Here is a 27,693-nt window from a genome sequence, read left to right on the forward strand (position 1 = left end):
CTATTTACATTTCGTGTTATTATTGATATGTTAGGGCTTTAGTTTCTCGTTTTTTGGGGTTTTTTATTTTTGCTCCTTCTGTTTTTTATTTCTCTGTTTTCTTTTCATGCCCTCCTGTGGGTTACTTGAACATATTTTATAATTCTCTTTTGATCTATCTATAGCATTTTGAATATGCCTCTTTGTATAGATTCCCTGGTATATACATAGGTATAGGTACATGTAACATCACAGTTTACTGATGTTCTCATTTTACCAGCTCAAGTGAAGGATACAAACATTAGTTCCCTTTACTTCTCATTACCCTTACCCACTTATAATTATCTTAAATATTTTCTTTACATATATTTAGAACTGCAACAGTTTTATAATTTTTGCTTTAACCATCAAACATAATTTTGAAAACTCAGGAGAAGAATATAGGCCTACTGTATTTACTGATATTTTTGCTTATTATGTCCTTCCTTCCTGATATAATAAGGTTCCTTCTTATATTGTTTCCTTTCGGTTCAGAGAATTCCTTTAGCCATTCTTTTAGGGTAGGTCCCCTGGGACAAATTCTTTTCATTTTCCTTCCTCTTGATGTCTCCTGCACTTCCGAAACACATATTCATTAGCTGTAGGATTGAGCTGACAATTCAGCACCTGAAAAATACTGTGCCACTTCCTTCTAGTCTCCATGGATTCCGATAAGAAATCTTGTCATTCTAATTATGTTTCTCCTACACATGAGATGTTGTATGTCTATGACTGTCTTCAAGATTTGTCTTTAATTTTCACTTTAATTTTGATGCGCTTTGGCATTGATTTCTTTAGGGCTCATTCAGTGTCCTAATTCGGTAGGTTTACGTCTCTTGCCAAATTTGGGAAGTTTTCAGCCATTATTTCTTTGAGTATTTTTTCAGACCTGCCTTCCTTCTCTCCTTCTAGGACCCCAATGACATGAATATTAGCTCTTTTGTTATAATCTCCCTGGTCCCTGAGGCTCTGTTCATTTATGTTTAGTTTATTTAATCTCAGATTGAATAATTTCAATTTTTTATTTTTTCAATAATTTCAAAGCTATTTGTTTCTTTGTCCACTCCATTCTACCACTGAGCCCATCCACGGGCCTTTAATTTTGCCTATTGTATTTTTCAGTTCTAAAATTTCTATTTGGTTCTTCTTTATATCATCTATTTCTTTGCTGAGACTTTCTAATTTTTTATTTGTTTCACATATATTTTTAGTTGCTCAGTGAAGTATTTTTATGATGACTCTTTTAAGGTATTTGTCAGATAATTCTAACACCTAGGTCATCTTGGTGATTGTCTCTTTTCACTGAGTAGGAGATCTCCCTGGTTCTCATTGTAAGTGACTTTCTGTTGCAACCGGGACATTTTTGTTTTATGTTCTGAGGCTCTGGATCTTAAACTTCTGCTTTAGCTAGCTTTCCCTCAAACTGCTCTGGCAGGGGAAGGGGGAAGCACTATATCATTATTGTTAGGTTGTGGTAGCAGCTTACATTACCCACTTATCCTCCACTGGTACAAGGAGGGAAGCTCCTCATTATTGCTGGAGAAGGGGGGAGGCGTGGTGGTGGCTTAGCTATTTTGAAAGTCTTGACTTTTCACTAGGGATCCTCTGATTCCACCTGAAGGAGGGGAAAGGATGCTTTACTACTTCTGGGTGGGAGACAAAATCCAGTCTCCCTAGTTAGTCTCCACTAACCTGGAGGCTTAGAATGAGGCTTATTATTGGCCAGCAGGGATAAAAGTCCCCGTTCCCTACTTGGCTTTCCCTGACATCACCACAGTGGGGGTGTTGGGGTGTCTCATTAGAACATCACGAAGGCAAATTCTAGGCTTTCCACTCAGCTTGTACAGGTTGAAGTTTAGGGTGATACTACAGAGCTTTATGTGGGGCTTGGTTTGAATAAAATGACTATTATCTAAATGTTTTCTGTCTTGGATCACAGAATTTTAGTGTTTAAAGGAACTTTAAAAATCATACAGTCCAATCCTCTAATTTTATATATGAGGCCCAGAGAAATTAAATATATTGCCTATGATCATAATTTCTAGTTAGCATTAGATATTGGATTAAAACATAATCTTAAAACTCTTTGGAGTCCTACTTCAAGGTTTTTTCTCCTTTACTAGGTACTTTGTACAGCCACATTTAATTCAGGCAATGAAAGAATACCATATTAAATATTTCAAAATCATTTTGTATTTTTAGACAACTATGCATTTGTAAATTTAATTGTCCAAATATAAATGTTTCACTTTATCAATGTATGATATTATAGCAAAGTCCTGAAGTTTCTAGAGCTATCATTTCAATAAAAATTGGTGTATTCACATGACCTAATGGTTAGATATTTCTTCTCCTTTCTCCTATAAATTTTTCCAACACTTGCCTTGACATTTGCTCCTAAAATACTTCACTGTTTGAAGTTTAACAGGATATGTGCCATTGTAAGAAATGCTATCTTTTCAAAGCTGTGCCTTAAAAGCAGCTCATTTCTCATAGTTCCCAATGGCATATGTCATAATAGAAGAAGATGAGGTATATTTAGAATTTTTGGTATGCTCCTTGGAAGAGGTCTTCGCCTTGGAATAAGAGGAACACGACTGAGGTGTTATCCTTAACACCAGGATTAGAGAATTGGTAACTATCCAAAATGAAGACAAAGACTAAGTCTACCAAATTCCAAAACATTTTTTTGCAGGAGGATCTCCTCAGTTAAAAGTGTCTCTTCAGTCCATGACTGCTTTTCAGTGTTCGAAATTAGAATGTGAATTTATTTTATTAAGGATAATAAATGAGAATTCTGTCTATGCTTTCAAGAGAGACTCACTGACAGCCAATTGGAAACTTGAGATTAAAAACCCTAATATCTGTCTATAGAAAAGACATTTACAACACAAATATTTTAAGGTTTAACATATACTTTTACCTCTTATAAGTAATGAACTGTCTATATTAAAGACCCAAATTGTGTGCATGATAGAAAAAGTGGGGTGAATAGAAGCAATAAGTTACTGCACTGTGTTTGAGAGAAAAGAGTACACTGGATGTGCAAGTGTAGAAAAATATAAAATGTCACAGGAATATAGTATGAAAATAGGAGCTTATGAGTTATAACAACTAGTGATACATTCATTTGTGCGGATCATATTATTACCTAATATTTCTGTATATATGTGCAATAATTTTGGCCTTCTATTACTTAAGGCTCTGCCACATTTAGCTGATACACAATTTTCATTTTAACACAAAAATCTTCCTTTTAACATTTAAACAATACTTATTGAGTACATAATCACATAATAATTTGTTGTCATATTAATATAATAATTTGTTAAGTATCTGCTATGAACTGGACCAAGTACTAAAAATTGTTTAAACCTAATTATATCTTTATATGTTTGTAGTTCTGTGACATGACATATATTTGCAAATGTGCAAAATTACAATCAAGATTGTGTGATATATGTTGTAAGAGCAATAAACATCATTCTAGTACAGAAGATGAATGATAACTGATTTCTTTTGAACTTCTAAATTCAAGCCCAGGCAACACGTAAAAATACTCCACAGTTAGAAAAGCCCAGGAATCTTGTTTCTAAATTTAAAATCTACCATTGAAGAGAGGATGATTTTCTTAAATTTGCACTTAAGAAAGAAATACAGGCATACAGAGCCAAAAAAAAAGGTTACTTAATGTTAATCTACTTTGATAAAGATTTATATTCCTCTATGAAACCAGATGGTAAAGATTATATATTTTGATATAAAATGGGTAAATATGCCATGATGGAAAGAAAGTATTATGGAGAGAACTTTGATCTATGGAGGTGCTAGAAACAATTAAAGATATGAAAGAAGTAAGTATCACCAGTCCCAGATGGAGCTCCTGTGAATTCGACTAAGTGTTCCAAGACTATTTGACAATTCCTCCAGCAGATGTTTTTAATCTTGGATTGAGAGCCCAAGCATTACCTGGATGCATGAAAAAGGCTACTTTGGAAGTGATGGCAGGAAAGGAATCAGGATTTTGACTCTGGCTCTCCATTTTAATTGGTCTTGGTGACATCAGTATCTGTCAGCCAACACCCACTCTTTGGTGATTATCTCTGTAGGATGCATAAGAAAGAATGTGGGTCAAAAGGACCATTTGTAGACTATGGTAAGAAGGAAATCAAACATGGTTACATAGTCCCTAAAGGTATCCAACAGTAAAGTTTTACACACAACAAGGGAATTAAAAGAAGCGCGGATTAGCTTCCTTCAATAAGGGTAGACTTGGAAGTAGTATGCCATCCTTCTAGATGACAGAGCAGTGGACATCTCATCCTGACATGGCCCAAATATGACAGACAACTTAGAGTTTGAGGGACTACTGGGAAATTATTATCAGAAAAAAAATCTTGGCATAACTGCAAATAGTGAGTTGTCTACTACTGCAGCCTGGAGTTTTAGATGCAATGTAAAAGTTCAAGAAAAAAGATGATTTTAGGTTCAATGATGTTTGTTTTGTAGGCAACAAACAGCAAATAAATAATCATTTACCTCTTTACTATTGGGTAATTTGAAAAGAAGGGTATTTCCAAAGACAGGGGAAATGATCAGTAGACTTTTCATTCATACCATGGAAGTTTTTTGTTAGCACCTTCCAAATCTCATTTGGCAAAAGTCAAATATATTCTCAGCAGAATGCAAATGTGCAAAAATCCAAAAAGGATTTGCTTCCCATGGGCACATGGAAATTTCACAAGGCAAGTGTGAAATTTAAGTGGCAAATTTCAAAACTGTCAAAATTGCTTTCCTTTACTTTTACAGGTAACTAGAGTCATTAAAACCAATTATAAGCTAAGAATTATTTACCAAGAATCTCTCTGTCTCTCTCCCCTCCTTCTCTGTTCCCCCTCCCCAGGCTCTCTCACTGTCTCCTTCTCATTCTCTTTTTTATTCCAGACACTTTCCACTTACAGCCCTAGAGAAATAAATATTTCAGAGAGGAATTCCATGCTTTTTTTGGAGGAAAAATTCCCCAAGAGTTCAGTAACGCTCTATAGAAACAGTTAGTGCTGGGAGGCCTTCCCTGCTATATTTAAAACAATATTATCAGGCACGCCAATTAAAACCTTGTGGGACTGGGTGTGGTGGTGGAAGCAACTTCAGGTCACTACAGAATACAGAGAAAATGTTCAAAGCAAATCTCTAAATGAAAAAATTGAAATTAGGTCTCTTTTCCTCCCATTTTAATAGAAAGGATGGTTCATTCTTATATCCACTCTGCTGTTGATATAACCTTAAAATTTTGGCAACATGTCTCAGAAAAACTGACCACATTCCCGCCTTTTATTCCATGAAAGATGGGGAAATGCTGATTGCTGATCTGGATACGTTTCTGAGGAGATGGAGAGAAGGTTCGTGAACCTTAGCATTATTATAGTTCTCAAGGCAAGACTGTTCCAAGAACAAGTTTGGATAGAGGGAAAGCACAGTGATTTTCCATTTTAGAACACTATTCTCTAGGTTTCTGTATGACTGACCACCCAGAATAATAAAGTATTGTTATAGTATAAATGGTGGCATTCAAGTATTTATGAATCAGTGTAATTTAATAACAGGGCTAGTAAAGTAATTTGATATTAAGGAGAAAGAGAAAAACTATTATATTTCCATAATTATAAGCCACACTTGTTTTCACATTTCTACAATTAGTATTTTTTAAATTAATTGATGTGTACTTTTGTAGTGAGTTCTTTTTGAAAAGGTGTTAGTAAATCAGTGATGCTTTTTCATGTTATCCTCGATTTGAAAAAGTACATTATTTGCTCTAAAAATGATATTGTTTAATTTTCTGTGGATTTTTATTACTCTGTCTCTCATATCTATAACCAAAAAGACCAAGTGAAAATCAAATGGTAGCTATTACATGATTATATTTGGAAGACTCTCAACTAAAACACACACACACACAATTATGAAGAAGTATGTCATCTTCTTCAAACATCAAAGAGAGCTACCACCCAACACTTCACATTATGAAAGTAGGCCTTGGGCCAGTATGTTAGTTCGTTTGGGCTGTTACAAAAGAATACCATAGACTGGATGGCTCATAAACAAGAAAAATTTATTTCTCACACTTCTGGAGGCTAGAAAGTCTGAGATCAAAGCACTGGCAGATTTGGTGTCTCGTGAGGGCCAGCTTCCTGGTTTACAGAAGGCTGCCTTCTCTCTGTAACCTCACGTGGTGAAAGAGGGTCAGAGAGTTCTCTGAGGCCTCTATTTTCAAGGGCACTAATCTCATTCATGAGGCCTCTGCCCTCATGATCTAATCACCTCCCAGAGACCCCACCGCCAAATACCATCACATTAGGTATCCGAATTTAACATATGAATCTTGGAGGCATGAGAACATTTGGTCTATAGCAGTCAGTGAGAAGTCATATTACTGTTTGGAACCACATATAGTCTAAGTCTAAGGAGTTAAATATCTTCAAACTATGCTGTGTTGTTCCATCCCAAATGTTTCCCTTCTACCCTGATATAAAGGTAGTTGTAGAGAATATTTAAGATAGTATAAGACAGTCACTTATATAGCCCACTAGACAGCTTCTCCACTGAAGCAACATTGAAATCAGAAAGGACAGGTGGGAAGGCGGGAGGGTATGGGATTCATATCTTACTTTTTATAGGAAGAAGTTCATCATTATGTATGTGAATTTTCGGCCTTTATAATTTCCTCTCTGAGGGGCTCATATACACAAAGTAAGTCAGTAGTAAGCAGCTGCTTAAAGCTGAGTTATCTTCCTATCTGGAATTCTCTCGCTACCCCGTGTAATCCCATGGAATAACACTGTTGGAATAACCAAGTCTATACTTAAGAGATACATCATTTTCTATTTGACCCAACCTTTGCCAGGTACAGTACCTAATTTGGACTAAGTGTAACAAAAATATATTTATATATTTTTTGATTAAAGTCTTAAGTTGGATTTTTATATGCATGGGAGAAAATGGACAAATAAAGCATACTCATTTCTGAAGAGTGTGAGATGATACACTGGACTCTTGAACAAAAGTTCTATGGGTAAGGGGTTGGTTGGGGGGGTAGGAAGAAGACATTTGATCTCCCAAGCAGCCTTGGAAAATTATTCATAAAGTCACTCTTCACTGTAAAAAATCTAGTCAATATTTGTTGCTACTCAAAAAGAATTGCAGTTCCTGAAAGCACTGAACTCCTTCTTTTACTTCCTGAACGCTTCTTTTTTTTTTTTATTTTTTGAGATCTATAACACTATCCTTATAAATTGGGTAAATCTCAAAAAGTTGGGCTGAAATCTTCTTAATAAAGGGGTGAATTTGGATCAGACTTTAAGTGTTTCAAGGAAGTGTGGAATAAACCACGCTTAAAGATCTTTAGAGTAGGGGAAAAAAGCCTATTGTTCAAACGACTACATGTGGAAAAGGAAAAACATCATAAACACAATTGCTTGAAATAGCTGAATTGCATCCTCAACCATCTTAAATGTAGATAGAAACCAAGAAGTATTGCAAGTAAATATCTTCACCAAGGATGCCAGCATTCTCCCTCTCACATGTGGGTTTTCGAATCAGTTGTGCATAGAAAATACTCAAGCTGAAAGATCTCACTTGGGAGTGGGGAAGAAAGTCGTTGGAAAGAATAGTTTGGGAGGACAGAAAAGATGCTTTCAGTTGGTCCTTCCTTTCAAAAATTCTGTATCTATTTCTTTAATTAAATTACGTACATATAACATCCACCCACATGCACACACAAATAGAAACCTCAAATAAAAGACTTCAGGAGAGTCTATTTGCCATAGACTCATTGTTATCTTTATATATCTTAGATGACCTTTCAATATCTACCTCCTCTCCCTATACTTTTAAGCACAGATTCAGATATAGTTCAGGTCTCTGAACGTTCCCATGGAGATGCAATTCCTCTGCCAGCTAAATCTGAGGCACTTGACAATGGAACACTCCTGACTAAATATTAGTACTCTCATTCTCCTCAATTTGACGACAGATATTTAGTGAGGTAATAACCAGCTCCCAAACATGTACTTAAGCTAGTTGTTTGACTTCCACAAAGATAAAATCTTGAAAATATAAACAGATCTTTAGAACCTGGCCCAGTCTCAAATGAGAAAAGTGTACCTGGCTCTTAATGTTTTTTCTAGCATCTGACAGAAGGGACACGTAAGTCCCGCCATGCCTAAATTATCTTGTCAGGATTTCACACAGACAGTGGAAACTTTTCAACATTGTACCTCATAAAATTGTAACCAGGCTGATAAATCTGTTTATTTTCCCCCAAGTGTGTCCTGGTTTTCATAACACAGACATTTTGTAAGTGTGCTAAGGAATGGCAGCACCCCCATCTGAATCACAGTCTTCATGTCTTCTCTGCCAAGAAACTTGTTTTGTGAATTTTCAACTTCTGTTTTTCCACCACTGAAAGCTAACCATGAGACCTGGTTTGAAGGCAGTTTTGGCAATTTTTTCAAGTGGACTTACTCTGATAGTTGAAAGTGACCTCAGGGAATGATTAATACCTTGTCGGGGTTGATGACATAAATCTGCTCCAGTGTGCCTGATGCAAGTTCTCTCAGAAGGAATGTTACAGCTATATTGCTGTGGAAACTTGGTGACACTGAGCAGACTACACCAGATATAAAATCTTCAAAAAGCGTAACTACTTAACTTGGACTTGAATTTATGTTTACTCGACTTGTTACCAATAAAACGCAGTGAACTATTTTCCCTAGAAGTTGCATAACGTGTTGCAATACTATCAAGAAGAAAATCCTTTTCCTTAGAGTTGCAAACGTGCTAACAAAAAGAGAATGAGTGACTTTCTGATGATTTTCATTTCTTGGGTCGCTTAAGCAAGTTTTTCTCTTTGGAGGGAAGGGTGGTACAGTGAAGGTAAGGGGTGGTGGGGCAAAGCAGGTATCAAAAAATCTGTCCTTAAATGTGTGTCTACAAAGGACACTGAAACAAAATAATAGGTTCTGGTCAAAATGCTTGTGGGGGCAATCTTTAACACGGTTGAAAGAATGATTTTATGGGAGCCTCGTATACATAAATCAACTAATAAAAAGTCAATTCAGAGCTCCCACCTCACAGACTAAATAAATTATGAGTTAGGAAACATTTATGTTTATGCTGAAACTACTTGCTTATCGTAGTGGTTAAGAATGTGACCTCCAGAGCCAAGTCATGGGGTCAAAACCCTAAGTGACCACAGGCATGTTAACCTCCCTGTGCCTTACTTTCCCCAACTGTAAAGTGAAGATACCAATAGTACTTACTTTCATAGGGTTATAATGAAGATTAAATAACTTAGTTTTTTAAATAAAATGTGGAAGAGTAGCTAGCAAATGTTCAATAATAATTATCTTAGATTTATATGAGTGGTTTTATCAACATCAACTGTGAACTGAGTGTGAATATACTCATGTGGTGAGTGTTGAATTTACATAGCTGATTTCACACTTGACTGTTCAAAGACTAGTCTCACTATTCTGCCATGGTATATGCATACATGCGGTTAAACTTTCAGCCAATGAGGTGCAAGAGCCCTAATAGGGTGGGAATTAGAAATTTTGAGATGGAAGAGATTTTAGTTGTAATCCAATCTGATTTTCCAGGGTAGGAAGCCAAGGTCCACAGGAATTAAGTGTCTTTCCCAAGGAAACATAAATTATTGTCAGAGCTAAGCCTTGAATTCAGGTCTCTGACTTTGTGTACATGTAGAAAACTGAAATAGACAGTTCACAATTTTTTTGATAGTGTGTTTCAGTCATTGTTATGTAAAGATAACTTAGATACTAATTAGTATGGGAATAATTATATAATTAAATCTTTTGATTCCTGTCAAAGACTCACCATTAAATATGACTGATATTTAATAATCGCAATGAAATGATTAACATTTTGAATACTTATTTAAAATAGAAAAAACCTGACATATTCATACTGTAAATACTGCTAGTGTAAAGTGTAATATACAGTACAAGGCATAGACAGCATATAAAAATACAACTATGTATGCTGAAGAAGAGAAAAAAATACTTTCACTTTTCATCATGCTGATGACATGTTTTCTCTTTTAGTGCTTATAATGATCTCACAAGTAGTTGTTACTGAACTTATTTTATGAATAAGCAAACTGAGGATCAAGGTTATTTAGGTAGTTTTGCCCAGGATTAGACAATTAGTGAGTAGCCCAAATGAATTCAAAGCCAGATCTCTGGCACCAAACCCCACACTATTTCCAACATACTGGATGAGTTTATTCCATATGTATCTACTCAGACTTTGCTTTGCCTTCTGAAAATATAAAAGTGTCTTGGAGAAGATTTCCCTGCATAGCCCAAACCGTTTCTAAACAGTAAGTGAAGTTCAACTGGATGATTTCCTTTTTTGCTCAAATTTCTTTACACAAGCAAAGGCTTCAAAATCCTTGCTACTCAAGGATTGAGTAGTAGTAGTTTGAGGCCCCACAGGATGGGCATGACCCAGGAGCTTAGAAATACAGATTCTCAGCTCCCAGTCCAGACCTACTGAATTAGAATCTGCATTGTAACAAGCTCCCAGATGTTTACAGGCACACTGAACTTTAAAAGCACCAGTCTCAACCACTATACACTTAAAAAAATGCTGCTCAAATACCCATTATTGGTGTTCATAATGGTGGCTACAGAACTGGTGTTTTACAAACTAAAGAGCACTTATTTTTTAACTCAAAGGTTAAATCAGTATGTACCCCCTTTACAATTTCTTTCCTCCTCAGTTTACCTCAAGCTCTGCACAGCAATTAGAAAGTGTCAATTAAGGAAGTCAGAGGACTTAATATATCTTTGAAAACAATTAAAGGAATTATCAGATCACTGGGGCTTTTACAAGGATTCCAAAACATCTTCCAGGGAACTGAGGAGATAGGAATAATGGAGCACTGAAACACCATCAATCACCTTAATTGCTAACATTTACCAAAATTGAGAGGAGATTTCACACACATCATTGTCTTAATGTTTCAGACAGTGGGGAGAAATGTTAATATAACTGAATAATCCAGAAATTGAGGTATATGACAGACCTTAAAAGCAATGTATTTCAATTAGGAAAGTGTCTTTTTAAAATTGCTGCTTGAATCAAATGTTTTACAGGTCATATAGTTTGCTTTTCACAGTATTTCTATGAGCTAAACTTGTTTTTCTCATATTTCAATAGAAAAATGAAGACCAAAGAAGTTGAGAAAATTAATAATACTCTGAGTAGCTATTACAACATTTTAATCTGGCTGTCTGCAAGCTAATGCTTTTTTCTGTTTTAATGAATTTAGTTCAGAGGGGTTTTTTTATAAAGCATTTAATTACAACATTTTTTTACACTCAATATATTTGAAGCCTGCCACATTACCCGATAGAAATGATTTTAGCTATTATTCTGATCACTCAGTTTACAATCTGATGATGCATTTGAGTATTCCATACCCTGATGACTAAATATACTGCAGAAAGGTAGTGCTAATTTACAAGTATATGGATATACCATATTCTATGATAGGTACCCTTCCAAAATATTTTCTGTGATAAACTTGTCTTTCCTTCCTGTTTTAGGTGTTATCTATCTTTTACAATTAGTGACTTTCATTTATGCTTCTGTTGACCTTAAATAAGTAGACTGCCAGATATTGCTTCAGCAAAGACGGGTTTATTAGACATCAGAAGAGAATTGCAATTTGGGGTCTTGCAACACATGGTGAGTCACGTGCAAGTCCCCCTACAGCAAGGGAAGAAGAACGCTTTTATAGAGGGAAAAAGGAAGTTGAGAGGGCTATAGTAAACATAGAGTCCATGGCTTTTCATTGGCTGAGTCCTTGCCAGGAAAAAAGATGAGTCTCTTTTTCCTACTGGGCTCTGCTATCGTGGTACGGCATGAGAGTTCCCCTTTCTGGACTCCCAACTCTATTTAATTGAAGTTTCTGTTTATTAATTTTTAACACTTCTTTCCCTTTTATATTTTGCATGATTTCATCACAGAATTTATCTGATTTAAAAGAAAATGGAGATAGAGTGACAGTTCCTCAAATCACCCTGGTCGCTCCTATGTCTCTCTGTAATTCACACAGACTAAATGTTATTGGAACCAAACTTAACACTGTTAACTATGGCTCAGCCATTTTCTGTTCAAACTGGGCATAAACTACCAGTGCAGCTGGGAATCCCACAGGACTTTTGGAGGCAGATTATTTTTCTCTATTCTGTGGCTCTAAAGGTCTCATGCTGGTGCTGTGTGGAATTAATGGGGAAATGCATAAGAGAAGGCAAGCCTGTCATGCACTTTCCATAAAAATGTAGAACGAGTTACTATGTATGTTGTATTTCATTTGTGGCATAAAAATAAAATAATAGTGGTTGGTAACTATAATATATATGTTTATACTTATGTTGGTTGAGATTTCTATGAATAAATATTTTTAAATTCCTTGGTAAGATATAATTTGGGGAACAAGTGGGAAATAATAAAAACATACACTTTAAAAAATAACATTTCTTTTCCTCTGTCGTTAGCAACTTACTCACCATACGCCAAAGGGAAAAAGAATATTGTCCAAGCTTTCAGAGAGAAGTTCCTAAATAATTATGGCTGTGTTCTACCATACCATAGCAATTTTCAATAAATTTTTATGAGAAAATTTAAGAGATTATAAATGCGTGATTTAATCTTCAAAACTGATTCCAAGTGTGATTTGAAAGAAATTTAAGAATGGCGAAATGAATAAGATAACTTTTAGGAAGATAAGCAGAATAATCAGAAAATGGAAGGAGAAAAGGGAGAATTAGGGTCATCAGGAGAAGCCCTCTTTGAATGACATTTACATAAACACTTGAGGGATGAGGAGTCTGCCACGCGGAACAGGGGTTGGGGTATTTGATGGAAGGATGAGAGAGTACAGAAAGAGAAAACAAGGGGCCTGGTCCTGAGTCTAGAGGATCTCTGACACTTAAAGTCTGGTTCAAGAGATAACTTGAAAAGTAGAAAAGTAATGAGAACACAGAGTGGTATGAGGAAAATATGGAGACCTGTTGACAAAGAAAATAAGATTGTAAAATCCCACTAAGAGATCATTTAAGGTAAGGTTGTGTCTCTTAGAATCTGAACATGGAGTAGTGGGGGATATGAATGCAGAATCCAGAGGAAGACGATGGACAAGTGTCAAGTAAGAAGGTAGACACTATAGGGGTAGACAACACTTTTGTGATTTATAAAAAGCGCATTTGGTGGGTGCGAGAATTGGGGAAAGTAGTACTGGTAGAAAACAGAACATTCAGTGGAAGAGGGTATGGAATAAGAGGGTTTATGAGTTATTTTTATTTTGAGTTTACTTTTCCAACTTTATTCTTTTTCAGAACAAAATTGTTTTGATTATTTAGGGGTCCCTTGAGATTCCATAGGAATTTTAGGATAGGGTTTTCTATTTTTGCCAAAAATGTCATTGGGATTTTGACACAGATTGCACTGAATCCATAGATCGCTTTGGGTAATACTGTCATCTTAACAATATTAAGTCCTAGCACCGTTTGTTGAAAAGAGTGAGTTTATCTTTAGTAAGAATTTTAAACTATGTTTGAATGCTAATTCATTCATTCAATCAAACTTTCCTAATTTATCAAATATTTATTAAGTAACTACTAAGTGGCAGGCATTATTTTAAGTGATGGCAATTAGAACCAAGACAATTCAGCCAAGTTTGGTGACCTGTTAGGAGGGTATTGAAATAACCAAGATTGTAGGTCAGATCACACTGGCAGCAGTGGAAGAGGTGAGAAGTGATTAGATTCTGAAACTCCTGAATATCAAGAAGACTTGCTGATAGATGAGAGGTGGAGTATGAAAGAATGAGGGGAACCAAGGTTGACCCCAAATCTTTTAGCCTGTTAAACTGGTAAGAAGGAGTTCCCTCAAGTAAGATGAGGATGCTCTCAGTGGACATGATTTTTGAGGAAAGATCATCAATATGGGGAAAAGATACCAGTTATATATGAGAAACACAGGAGATGGAGAATTGAAGGAAAGGAGCTATATATACATGGTGGGATAGTAAGAATGTGAGCTTGCTCTAAAACACTGTGATTGTGTACCCATTTGAGGCTGTGGTTATGAATTGATAAGTGATACCGCCTTGCCCATGTATGATCATTTCCATCACTGTCCAGCTATGCACATTCAGTAAAGCAGAATATGGATGTTTGGGCTCATCTAGGACTGGATTGTGAATAGTCAAGTGTAACAGAGGGAGAAAAAGGCAGTGAGCTGAGGAAAGTTTCCAGTGAGGGTCTGTAATGTTGAGCTATAACAGGGAAGTGAGGAGAACCAAAATATCAACAACACATTCATTTGATAATCATTAATACATGTGAGCCTATTACCAAAGATTAGCTTTGACAAATGTGCACACAAATAAGCATATTTATAAAGTTTCTGGTAATATCTGTGTCTAAATTGGTAAGCCTAGATATTATTATGGAAGGCAACTGTAAAATCAAATATACTTGCAAAGTTCAAGCTCATTTTCATTTATTCTTAGTGATGAGTGGACTTAATAGGAACTTCCTACAGAAATAAATTGTCATCAAGTATAAATAGAACATAATTTTTGCATTTGTGAATGGTTCTTGACTAATATTTAGTCCTTTCATTCTCACATGTAGACTTAATTTAGTGATTAATTGAAATGTGTGAGAAAAATAAATAAAGTATATCATAAAGGAAAAAAAAATGTATGAGGACAGCATGTGTTGCCTTGGCAGCTCTGTAGGATTTACATGCTACTTCCAGACAGCTGTATCAAATGTGGATTTAATCAGAACTCCTTATCCTCTGCTTCCAAGAAAATGCTATAGGAAATTAGGCTTTCCTAGTTTCAGGGTTTGTTTGGCAGAAAGAATTAGGCTTTTTATTTTGTTGAAGAATTAGGCTTCAACATTTCATTGTATGAGGCCTTTCCCTAAGTCGGTTACCTAAGTGACACAGCTAAATCTAATGAGTTATATTCATCAGACAGAGAGCAAACAGGTCTTATAACTTCCTCAAGACTAGATAGAAAGCATGATGGGTAAGTTTGGATAAAGACACATTTCCCATAATCATTAAAACTTTACCAAAAGCAGATTATGAAGATCTAGATACTAGTTCACTTCTCTCCTAGGACAGTTAGTACTAATTCATTAAATCAAGGAAAAGATTACCATCATATAATTGGTAATTCTATGGAATAGATTAGGTTTGTGTCAAATTTCCCAACATCTTATCTGGTTCCAAGTCTGTAATGCCGTGAGTTCTCCTCTGTTCATGCAAGAAATATCATGGAGTATAAGTATGATAAGAAACATACTTTCTTTAAATATTTTTGCTTAATATGGAGGTATTAGACTGGTTCTTTATTTTGGAAGCAGTCAACTAACACCATTCTTGGGCATCAAGCATATTTAAGGAAGGGGGATATTTGGGTTTAAATAATTAAATTCAGGTTGTGGACTTTCAATAATATCTGTGTGTGGAGATCAAGCCATTCTCCATACAGAAAGCAAGTATAAAATTGGATAAAATAGTAAAAGAAAAAGAATTATTTCAAGTATCTCAGGATATTTCAAAGTGACCAAAGACATACAACAAAATGAGATGTGTATACTCTTGAAAAACTGCTACTACACTGGGGAAAACCAATAGCAATTCTCTGGCCTTTTGCCTGGGTATGCTTCCAATCTCACCCCACTCAAATACTGCAGCTCAAGTGTTAATATCTGAAGCTTTATAAGTGATGAGTGATGGTTGATTCAGTTCAAGGTTGACAGCAAAAATCATCAGTTTTACTGGAAAAACTGGTGGACTCATTCAAGAGCAGGGATAAAAGGTTAGTAAACAAAACTGCGCTCCCCTAGTATGGGCAATGAACAACTAGAATTTGAAATAAAAACACAATTCCATTTACATTAGCACCAAAAATACTTATGTATGTATCTAAAAACTTATATACAGGATCTATATGAGAAAAACTAGAAAACCTGATGAAATAAATCAAAGAAAATCTAAATAAATGGAGAAATATTCTATACAGTGAGTCCCCTACATATGAACGAGTTCCATTCCGAGAGCGCATTCGTAAGTCCAGTTTGTTCGTAAGTCCAACAAAGTTAGCCTATGTACCCAACTAACACGATCGGCTATATAGTACTATACTGTAATAGGTGTATAATAGTTTTCACATAAATAATACATAAAAAACAAACACAAAAAATAAAGAAAACATTTTAAATCTTAGAGTACAGAACCTTGAAAAGTATAGTAGTACCAGCTACATCACTGCTACTTTTACATTTGCTTCCAGATATTCGGGGCTTGAAATAAAGATACTGTACTACTGTACTCTATACAGTACTGTACAGTAAAGTACACAAAAGCACAACCACTTGTAGAGAATGCACACATGTGACAATGCATGCCAGACACATGAAATAACTTAGGTGATTCAACATGTGAACGCATGTTCGCATCTTTGAGAGTTCACACCTTGATGGTTTGTACGTAGGGGACTTAATGTATTTATGAATAGGCTCACTGTTAAGATGTCAATTCTTCCCAGATTGATCTATAGATTCAATGCAATCCCAATCAAAATCCCAACCAGTTACTTTGTGGTTATCAACAAACTCATTTTAAAGTTTATACGGAAAGGCAACAGACCCAGAATAGCTAACACAATACTGCAGGACAAAGTCAGAGGACTGACACTACACACTTCAAGAACTATTATATAAAAAACCCCAAACAGAGCTACCATATGATTCTGCAATCCCACCCCTGGGCATATATCCAGAGAAAACCATATTCAAAAAGATACATGAGGGCTTCCCTGGTGGCACAGTGGTTGGGGGTCCGCCTGCCGATGCAGGGGACATGGGTTCATGCCCCGGTCCGGGAGGATCCCACATGCCGCGGAGCAGCTGGGCCCGTGAGCCATGGCTGCCGAGCCTGCGCGTCCAGAGCCTGTGCTCCACAGTGGGAGAGGCCACAGCAGTGAGAGGCCCGCGTATTGCAAAAAAAAAAAAAAAAGATACATGCACCCCCATGTTCACTGCAGCACTATTTACAACAGCCAAGACATGGAAGCAACATAAATGTCCAGCAACAGAGTAATGGATAAAGAAGATGTGGCACATATATCCAATGGAATATTACTCAGCCATAAAAAGAATGAAATAATGCCATTTGCAGCAACATGGATGGACCTAGAGATTATAATCCTAAGTAAGCCAGACAAAGACAAATTTCATATAATACCACTTATATGTGGAATCTAAAAAAATGATACAAATGAATTTATATACAAAACAGAAATAGACCCACAGACAGAAAACAAACTTATGGTTACCAAAGAGGAAAGTGGGGAGAGATAAATTAGGAGTTTGGGATTAACATAAACACACTACTGTATATAAAACAGATAACCAGCAAGGACCTATAATGTATAGCACAGGGAACTATGCTCAGTGTTTTGTAATAACCTTTAAGGGAAAAGAATCTAAAAAGATAACATACATACATATACATATATATATAATGTGTGTGTGTGTGTGTGTGTGTGTGTGTGTGTGTATGTAACTGAATCACTTTGCTGTACACCTGAAACTAACACAATATTGTAAATCAACTATATAGTTCAATAAAAAATCAATCAATCAATACTATTATAAAGCTACAGTAGACAAGGCAATGTCATATTTGGGAAAGACTAGACAAATAGATCAATGGGAAGGGTAGAAAGCAAAGAAATAGACACACACAAATATAGTCAGCTAATCTTTGACAAAGGAGCAAAGGCAATTCCAAGAAAAGATAGTCTTTTTAACAAATGGTGCTGGAACAGTTGGACAACCATATTAAAAAATCTAGAAACATACATCTTTTGAAAAAATTGACTCAAATGGATCTTAAACTGAAATATAAAATGCAAGCTATAAAAGTTCCGGAAGATAAGACAAGACAAAAATCTAGGTGACCATGGGTTTGGGGATGAGTTTTAGATAGAACACAAAAAGCACTATCTATGGAAGAAACATTTTATTACCTGATTTTCTTAAAGTTAAAAACTTTTGCTCGCTGTTAAGAGATGAGTCACAGACTGAGAGAAATCATTTGCAAAATATATGTTAGATACAGGACTTGAGTCCAAAATATAAAGAACTCTTAAAACCCAACGATATATATATATATATATATATAAAAACAACCAACCCAGTTAAAGGTGGGCAAAATATCAAAGACACTTCAGCAAAGAAGGCATATAAGTATATGAAAAGATGTTCCACAGCACATGTCACTAAAAACCTACAAACTTAAGTAACAATGAGATGCTACTACATATCTATTGGGATGGTAAAAATCCAGAACACTTACAATACCAAATGCGAGTGAGGATGCTGAGCAACAGGAACACTCATTCATTGCTGGTGGAAATACAAAATGGTACAACTACTTTGGAAGACACTTTGGCAGTTTCTTACAAAGGTAAACATAGTCTTTCCATATGATCCAACAATTGTGCTGTTACATATTTAGCCAGTTGAGTTGAAAATTTATGTCCACACAAACACCTGTACATTAATATTTATAGCAATTTTATTCATAGTTACCCAAAACTGAAAGCAACGAAGATGTTCTACAATAGTTGAAGGGATAAACAGACTGTAGTGCATTCATAAATAGAATATTACTTAGCAATAGAAAGAAATGAGCTATCAAGCAATGAAAAGATACATAGTAATTTCAAATGCATACTGCTGAGTGAAAGAAGCCAATCTAAAAATGCTACATACTGTATGATTTCAATTAAATGATATTTTGGAAAAGACTAAGTTATATAGACAGTTTTTACTGTCTTTTAAAAAAAACATGACCAGTGTTACAGATTTTTTTAAATCAGTGGCAGTCAACAGTCCACAGGGAGGGAGGACAGGGATGAACAGGTAAAGCACAAGTGATTTTTAGAGTGGTTAAATTAACCTGTATAAAACTCTAATGGCAAATATACATTATTATGAATTTGTCAAACTCCACAGAACTTTACAATACAAAGAGAGATCTTAAAGTAAACTATGGACTTTAGCTAATAATAATATGTCAGTATTTGCTCTTAATTATAACCAATGGACGACACTAATGCAAGATGTTGATAATCAGGGAAACTGCGTGGGGATTGTTTTGAGGAATTGGGGTTGGGTGTATGGAATTCTCTGTACTATCTACTCAATTTTTCTGTAAATCCAAAACAGTACTTAAAAATGAAATCTATTTATTATTTATAAAAGCCCAATAACCATCAGAAAAATAAAACAGAATCCAGTAACTACCACATATAATTTATCATGCCAATTTGCAAGCAAAATTACCAGACATGTAAATAACAGTATAGTGTGACTCACACTTGGAGAAAAAATAAAAAGCCATCAATAGAAGTTGACTTTGAGTGGGCACAATATTGGATTTAGTAGACAAAAAACTTCAAAAAAGGAACTATAAATATGTTCATAGAATTAAGAACATATATCCAAAGTATTAAAGGAACAATGAGTCAACAAATAGAGAATCTTCATTAAGAAATGGAAAGTATTAAAAACAGCCCAATGGAAAATTTAGAGCTGAAAAATACAATAAATTAATGGAAAATTCATTCAATGGGCTCAATAGAAGATTTGAAATATCAGAAGGAAGAATCAGTGAATCTGAAAGTAGACTAACAGACATTATTCAATGCAATAGGATAGAAAAAGGTTTAAAAAATGAGTAATGCTTCAGAGATCTGTGGGACAGTATCAGTCTTTCTAAAACATGTGTAATTGGTTTACAGGGAAGAGAGGCTGAGAGAGAAAAGGGAATAAAAACTATGTGGAAAAAGGAATGACCCCCAAATTCCCAAATCTGGTGAAAAACATTAACTTGTTGCTCTTAATAATTTTTCTTTGTCTTTAACTTTTGTCAATTTGATTACTATGTGTCTCAGCGTGTTTCTCCTTGGGTTTATCCTGCCTGGGACTCTCTGCACTTCCTGGACATGGGTGGCTATTTCCTTTCCCATGTTAGGAAAGTTTACAACTATAATCTCTTCAAATATTTTCTCGGGTCCTTTGTTTCTCTCTTCTCCTTCTGTGACCCCTATAATGCAAATGCTGGTGGCGTTTAATGTTGTCCCAGAGGTCTCTTAGGCTGTCTTCATTTCTTTTCATTCGTTTTTCTGTATTCTGTTCTGTGGCAGTGAATTCCACCATTCTGTCTTCCAGGTCACTTATCCGTTCTTCTGCCTCAGTTATCCTGCTATTGATTCCTTCTAGTGTATTTTTCATTTCAGTTATTGTATTGTTCATCTCTTTGTTTGTTCTGTAATTCTTCTAGGCCTTTGTTAAACAGTTCTTGCATCTTCTCGATCTTTGCCTCCATCATTTTTCCCAGGTCCTGGATCATCTTCACTATCATTATTCTGAATTCTTTTTCTGGAAGGTTGCCTATCTCCACTTCATTTAGTTGTTTTTCTGGGGTTTTATCTTGTTCCTTCGTCTGGTATATAGCCCTCTGCCTTTTCATCTTGTCTATCTTTCTGTGAGTATGGTTTTTGTCCCACAGGCTGCAGGACTGTAGTTCTTCTTGCTTCTGCTGTCTGCCCTCTGGTGGATGAGGCTATCTAAGAGGCCTGTGCAAGCTTCCTGATGGGAGGGACTGGTGGTGGGTAGAGCTAGGTGTTGCTCTGGTGGGCAGAGCTCAGTGCAACTTTAATCGGCTTGTCTGCTGATGGGTGGGGCTGAGTTCCCTCCCTGTTGGTTGTTTGGCCTGAGGCAACCCAACACTGGATCCTACAGGCCCTTTGGTGGGGCTAATGGAGGACTCCAGGAGGGCTCACACCAAGGACTGCCTCCCACAACTTCTGCTGCCTGTATCCTTGTCCCCACGGTGAGCCACAGATGCCCCCCGCCTCTGCAGGAGACCCTCCAACACTAGCAGGTAGGTCTGGTTCAGCCTCCTATGGGGTCACTTACCCCTGGATCCTGGTGCACACACTACTTTGTGTGTGCCCTCCAAGAGTGGAGTCTCTGTTTCCTCCAGACCTGTCGAAGTCCTGCAATCAAATACCGCTGGCATTCAAAGTCTGATTCTCTGGGAATTCCTCCTTCCATTGCCAGACCCCAGGTTGGGAAGCCTGATGTGGGGCTCAGGACCTTTACTCAAGTGGGTGGACTTCTGTGGTATAAGTATTCTCCAGTTTGTGAATCACCCACCCAGCGGTTATGGGATTTGATTTTATTGTGATTGTGCCCCTCCTACCGTCTCATTGTGGCTTCTCCTTTGTCTTTGGATGTGGGGTATCTTTTTTTGGTGAGTTCCAGTGTCTTCCTGTCAATGATTGTTCAGCAGTTAGTGGTGATTCCAGTGCTCTCACGAGAAGGAGTGAGCACATGTCCTTCTACTCTGCCATCTTGAACCAATCTCTCTCTCCTGGAAATCTTAAACTTAGATAATCTTTTCATCATCTTTAGACCAGCACCGTGCCTCCTAAGTGAATGGCCTACTTCCTTGTGTCTTTCACACAGTTGAATACAAATCCAGTCACCAATTCTATTAGCATGACAGCATCAGCATTTCAACATTTATTTGTACGATCAAAGGCTCAAATTGGAAGAACTGCAGGTTCCATATGAAACTAATATCCCCGTGAAGGAGCTGCTGGAAAGATCTGATCCAATTATAACAGAAGTCAAATTCCCAGGATTTTCACAGTAGCTAGATTGTCCTTCAAGTCAGGAGCCAAATACAACCCCCTTGCTTTGGCAACACCATCACTTGGACTGTCTGTCTTTTGCTTTGAGACAGCATGGACTATTGAACTGCCTGAAGATCTGGGGACTGCACGTGTGAAATAGTTTTAGTAGCACTTATGGGTATTGGGACTGCGGAAAAGATTCAGTATTTAAAACTGGAAAGCACTGTAGTTTAACCCCGAACAATTCATATTCCAGCTGCTTTCTGTAATGTTGAGTAAGTCATGCAAACAAAAAGATAGTCTATATATTCAGCATTATTATTCTGAATGCAATGGGGCAACGAAAAGTGATTACTCACCACAGACTAACTGATCTTTTGCATCGCTGGTGGGAGGAACGAGAGAATGCCTTTCTGGGGAACAAATTGTGTGTCATGAAAAATAATATATATTTGATAGATGTATTATTTTCACAAAACAAGAATTTCAAATTCTGTCAAAATAGGGTGAGAAAGAACTATATATTAAAACCACTGAGAAACATTCTTGAAAGATTCAGATATTGAGTTTAGACAGAGAAACAATGATTTCCACTTTCATTTCTTCCACTGCCTCTGCAAGAATCTTTACTTTGTAGAAATACAGCCTCTTCCCTTTAGGTTCTCCTCTGTGACCATGATAACTGAGACTTTTCTGACTTACGGTATAAATCATATGCCTTGCTTTGTCTACTTTAAAGTGTATGCACTATATTACACCTATGAAATGTTTTCTTAGTTTAATTTGAGAGAAATAGGAAGAAGAAATCAGAGAATTAAGCTTACATTCACAGTCAGAGAACTTAAGAGTCACCTGGGTCCCAGAAGTCCCAGAAAGGGGTTGACTAGGATATGTAGGGAATCATTTTGTCCTTTGAAAAATATTCATTTTTCATAATTAGAAGCCATAGAGATAAACTAAAGGAAGCTAGCACCCTGAGAAATATAGGAGGCATCTTGGTGTGTGTGTGTTATTTTTGTACCAAGTCCTCACTGGTCAAATCACACTGCTCAGAAAAAGTGAGATTTTTGAAGTTATAAGGTCCCAGAATGTAAACTTAGGTTATTATATTCCTGCCATGTTTAATTTTGACCAAGACATATTTTCCTTACTTCCTTTCTCCACTCATCTTCCGTTTTCTACCAATAGGATCTAGTTTCCTAGTTTTTATATTACAACAGCCCTCTTCCCCAGCCAAAATTAAAGAAAGGAAGGAGAGATTAGGTGGAGGAGGTCAACATAGGAAAGGAGAAAATACAGGCACAGGAGATGGAGGTTCCTTTGACAAATGTGGTCTAATTGTTGGCTTCCAGTGTAGCCTAAAGAGGCTGGGACATGAATCAAAAGGCTGGAAGACTTATTCCAGGATGCCACCAGCATTCTGGAATTTATAATTTTTAGGAATACCTTCAGCTGGAAAATTCTATTATCTTATTATTCAATCTCTTTACATTACTCACTTTTTTCTCATCCTTCATTTTTTATTGAGGATCTGAAATACGGTTACTTTAAGCAAACATCTCTAATTTACATTAGTTTCAGGCCACTAACTTATTATTCCTTGGATTCAGAAATGATTACAGAAAAGGTTTTTATTTTTCCATGGACACAACATTCACTCATTCAGTTTCTCATTAATTCAGAAAGCATGCTTTGCTTACTATACATATGGCAGTATAGGATACAAAGATGAATAAAATCCAGACTCAATCTTTAAGTAGCTCTGACCCTGGTTACAGAGTTAGGGGAAAAAAAAAAGAAACAAATAAACAAACAAAAAAACCAAGCAAGCAAAACCATTGTGATAATCAGTGGTGTGCTAGTAAAGTTAACCGTCCTGCTCTTTAGGGGGCAGGGGGAAGAGGCAATCACCAGTCTGTGGAGTTTGCCGATTTCCATGGTGTAAATACTCCCACCATGATCAATTTCAAGATACCAGAGTGATATCACTGAATACAGAAATGGGAAGAGATGCATACAACTGGTTCTTACCAGCTGGTTCCAGCACACCCCTGAATCAGAGAAGAGGTGTTCCATAATACTACAGTTTCCAAGTATAAGTAGAAGACAGATATCTGACTCTGTGATAGGTCAGGGAAAGACTGCAAAACATGGAATCCTGGAGTTGAGACTTAAAGGATAAGTAGGTATCAGTCAAGTGGACACGCTAGAGAAGAGTGTTTTAGGCAGAGAGAATGGCATGTGCAAAGTGAGGAAGAGTTGACTTCTAGAAAAGAGGAAAGATTTTCTTAAAAGGGTATATATAGTAGGCTTTGAGGGCCCAGAGAAAAAATTGAGGATGTTATGTAGGGACTCATATAACTATAAAATCCAGGCATTTGAGAATGTAACAAATAGCTTGTGGGCTGTAAGAAACTAGGCAACTGACTCGATTTGGTCCATAGGCCCTAGTTTACTGACCTCTGTTCTAGAAGAAGGTAGAGACTACAGGCAAATTACTCTGAAGCCTCTTTTCTACAGAGTGGGTGTGTTTTTCCCATTCTCTTAAAATATAACAGAGCCAACAAGTCCGCTTAACAGATTTCTGGAAATAGCATTTTGTTTGGCTTGACCCAACACTCCCTGATCCAGCAGAACTAAGGAGTACTGGTGAGTAACATCAAGTGCATACAATTCCCCTCATTCATTTTATAACCGAAATACACATCACTGCACACTGGGTGATGTGATACTCTCACTAAGTTAGGGAGGAGAATGTAGTTCAGGAATTATTTAAATCAATATTTAAGTACATTGGTGTACTTAAACAATCACCTTTATGTAAAGTGGGGAATATAGGAAAACTCAGATTCTTTAATATGACTAGTTCAGTTTAAGAACAGTGAAGTGCTTGGTACAATGTGAAACAAAGACACCCATTGACGTTAATCCTTCCTGAACAAAATCTTGGAGGATAATATTTTCCTGGTTTTAGAATTTAAAAAAAATATATAAAAGCTATACTCTCAAAGTACCTGACAGCAGCCTCTCCTTATAAGTAAACAGAGGCATATTGTGCCAGAAAGTAAGGAAGTATTCAGATCTAGCTGGGCACGTGTCAAAAGGGCACAGGATTTAAGCCAAAAAGGTTCCTAATGGTCAAAAATGGAACAATTTGAGTAAAAAAAATATTACTGGATTATAACCACAGCATAAAACAAAAATTCCTAAGTTTATGAAAACTGAACAAATAAACAAATGAAAGAGAAGAGGCAGCTCTTCTTACAGAAGAATAGCAATGATAAACATACAAGAGATGAAGCAGATAAAATAATCACCATTGGAACACTATAATACAAGCGAAATCTACCAATGGATGGTAAAATTAGTGGGTAAAACTTGGGGAGAAAGAAAGTTTTTGCATAGTCTCAAAGTATCTCCACCTAGATATTATTAATTACAAAGACAAAACCTGGCAGACAACCTCTTAACCAAGTGATCAAGGTTAACATTACCAGAAGTAAGACATGTCAACATATTGTGCCCCTCATATGGTACACTTAGGTTACAACACTTCTGTGCTATTCTTGCCTCAATCTAATTATGAGAAAAAACATCAAACAAAACCAAACTGAGGGACATTCCACCCGACAAGTATTCTTCAAATATGCCAAGGGCATGCGAGACAAGGAAAGACTGATGAACTGACAGACTTAGGAAACATGGCAACTAAATGCAATGTGGTATTTTGGATTGTATCCCGGAACAAAAGAAGGATATTAGTTGAAAAAAAAAACCCAAACCAAAAACTGGTCTATACTATGGTCTATAGTTTTATTAGTGTATGTTACCAGTGTTAATTTCTTGGTTTTGTTAATTATATTACAGTTATTCAAGATATTAACATTACAGAACCTGGGTGAAGGGTATACTGAACTTTCTATACTATTTTTTAAACTTTTCTAATGTCTAAAATAATTTCAAAATAAAAAGGTAAAAAATGAGAGAGAGAGACGCTGAATTAACATTTTTTATTTATGAGACAGTTCCTTTTGCTGGGTCCTATTTGGGTTCTTCCCATTGATTTTCATTTCCAGGAAAGATCATGGCTTAATTATACAGGAGGGAATATTGGAACTGAAATTTCTACTCATTAAACCCATTCTTCAGCCTGCTTAAGGCAGAGATTAGAGCACCTAATGTGCACAAGTGTACTTCTAGGCCAGAGCTAATTTTATAAGATCCCAGGAATTATCTAATGGAGAAATGTAATTATCCTCATTTAATATTCAGTGATATTGAGTCATTAAAATGGAAGCCCCATGAAGACAGGAATTTTTGTCTTGTTTACTGCTATATCTTTAGCCTCTAACATATTTCATGGCATATGTTACAGAGTCAATAAATATTTTGAAATAAGTGAATCAATGAGGCTTAAAGAGAGTATGCAATTTATCTACATTGCTGGAAAATGGAACGCAGGATTTTTACCCTAGAAATGTCTGATTTTGAGAATAAACTCTTACCCACTACACTAGACAACATAGGTCTTCAGATCTTAAAAGTCAGAATAATTGCAATACATTTTTGTGTTCACTGCTCATTTACTCCAATCAATCCATAAGAGACATGAGAATCAGGAAATCCAAGCAGTCTGTTAGTCTGACTGCCACGACACTTGTTTTTTACCCATTTGCTCAAGCAATTAAAAAGTGGAAATATCTAGAAAGAACCTAACAATTTCTCCACAAACCAGCACTGCATGTCAGGGTGATAACAAGAATATATTCTGAGAAATGGCATACAGAGCACTACCACAGTGGTATGGCTTCTACTTTAAACAGTAGTAGGACATTGCTGATGGTTTTGGCTAAATTTGATTCACCTTCTCTGGAGCAGTTTTGTGGAATTTTCTCCAAGCATTTGGCTGAGTTTATGTGAATTTGTCTCAAAGGTTAAACTTGAATAATATTTTCATTTCTTTACCACAGAACGTGACAATTAATTTAAATCACATCTCATATTTTAGCAATGTAGCACCTTTGGGACTAGACATTTTATTTCTGTGTTACTGTGGAAAAGCTTCTACTGCAAATTGAGGGCCTGGGTAATGCAGTGGAAAGAGCTCAAGACTGAAAGTCAGAAAAAAGAGTTCTACGGCTTGGTTCCACTGCTAACTAGCTGTGTGATCTCCAGCAAGTGATTCAAACATATGTGAAACTCAGTGTTTGCACCTCTAAAATGGAAACAAGAATTTCTTGGCCTTTTTACACAGGTTATTTTAAAGATAAAATGATGATATATATTTGGATATGTATTACAAATTTTAAAGCACTATGCCCATTTTTTTAAAGTGAGAACTCAGAAAAATAGCATATTTGTAAAAGGAAGTAATTGCAAATCGTTTTCTAAAGTATCTTCTATGTTTTTAACTTGTGAATGATTTGCTTGATATAGCTTTTCTTTTTTTCCAGTTGAACTATTTAATTTTTTTCTTTCTGCACTTATCATCAGTATTTATAATTTTTGGAAAATTTATATAATCCTCTAGCCCATGAACTGTTTCTAAATGATTATTACTTAAGGATAGCAGGACAATGTCTCTAATTAGAACCTTTTTGCTTTTTTATTAAAGGACATAGTCTTTTAAGATTGTATGAAGGGTTATATCTTTTTTAAAAAGGCATCTAATTAAAGATTAATGTCTAGATAAAAATTAGGCTATTTTAACCATCCCTCAAACTAATTGAAGAGTAAGGACACAGTTGATCACCAGTATGCATTAATTCCTCCAAAAATAAAAAATAAAAGAGAGTTAGAGAAAGAATGAAACAAAAGCAAAATTCTTATTATTCAAACTAGACATTCATCTG

The 27,693-nt window shown here is 36.0% G+C and overlaps 1 long non-coding RNA gene across 2 annotated transcripts in view; it reads right to left on the reverse strand.

The window, feature by feature from the left end:
• The window catches only part of LOC109548846 (uncharacterized), a 410,544-nt gene that overhangs the window by 38,836 nt on the left and 344,015 nt on the right, over nucleotides 1-27,693 (reverse strand). Inside the window, exon 4 of one of the 2 annotated variants that reach the window (XR_002175017.3) lies at nucleotides 3,988-4,121. The exons of the other annotated variant lie outside the window; for it this stretch is intronic. This is a non-coding gene — a long non-coding RNA (uncharacterized lncRNA). The remainder of the gene's footprint in view (nucleotides 1-3,987; nucleotides 4,122-27,693) is intronic. 2 annotated transcript variants of the gene reach the window in all.

Source organism: Tursiops truncatus, chromosome 9, assembly GCF_011762595.2.
Source record: "Tursiops truncatus isolate mTurTru1 chromosome 9, mTurTru1.mat.Y, whole genome shotgun sequence".
Lineage (NCBI taxonomy): Eukaryota > Metazoa > Chordata > Mammalia > Artiodactyla > Delphinidae > Tursiops > Tursiops truncatus.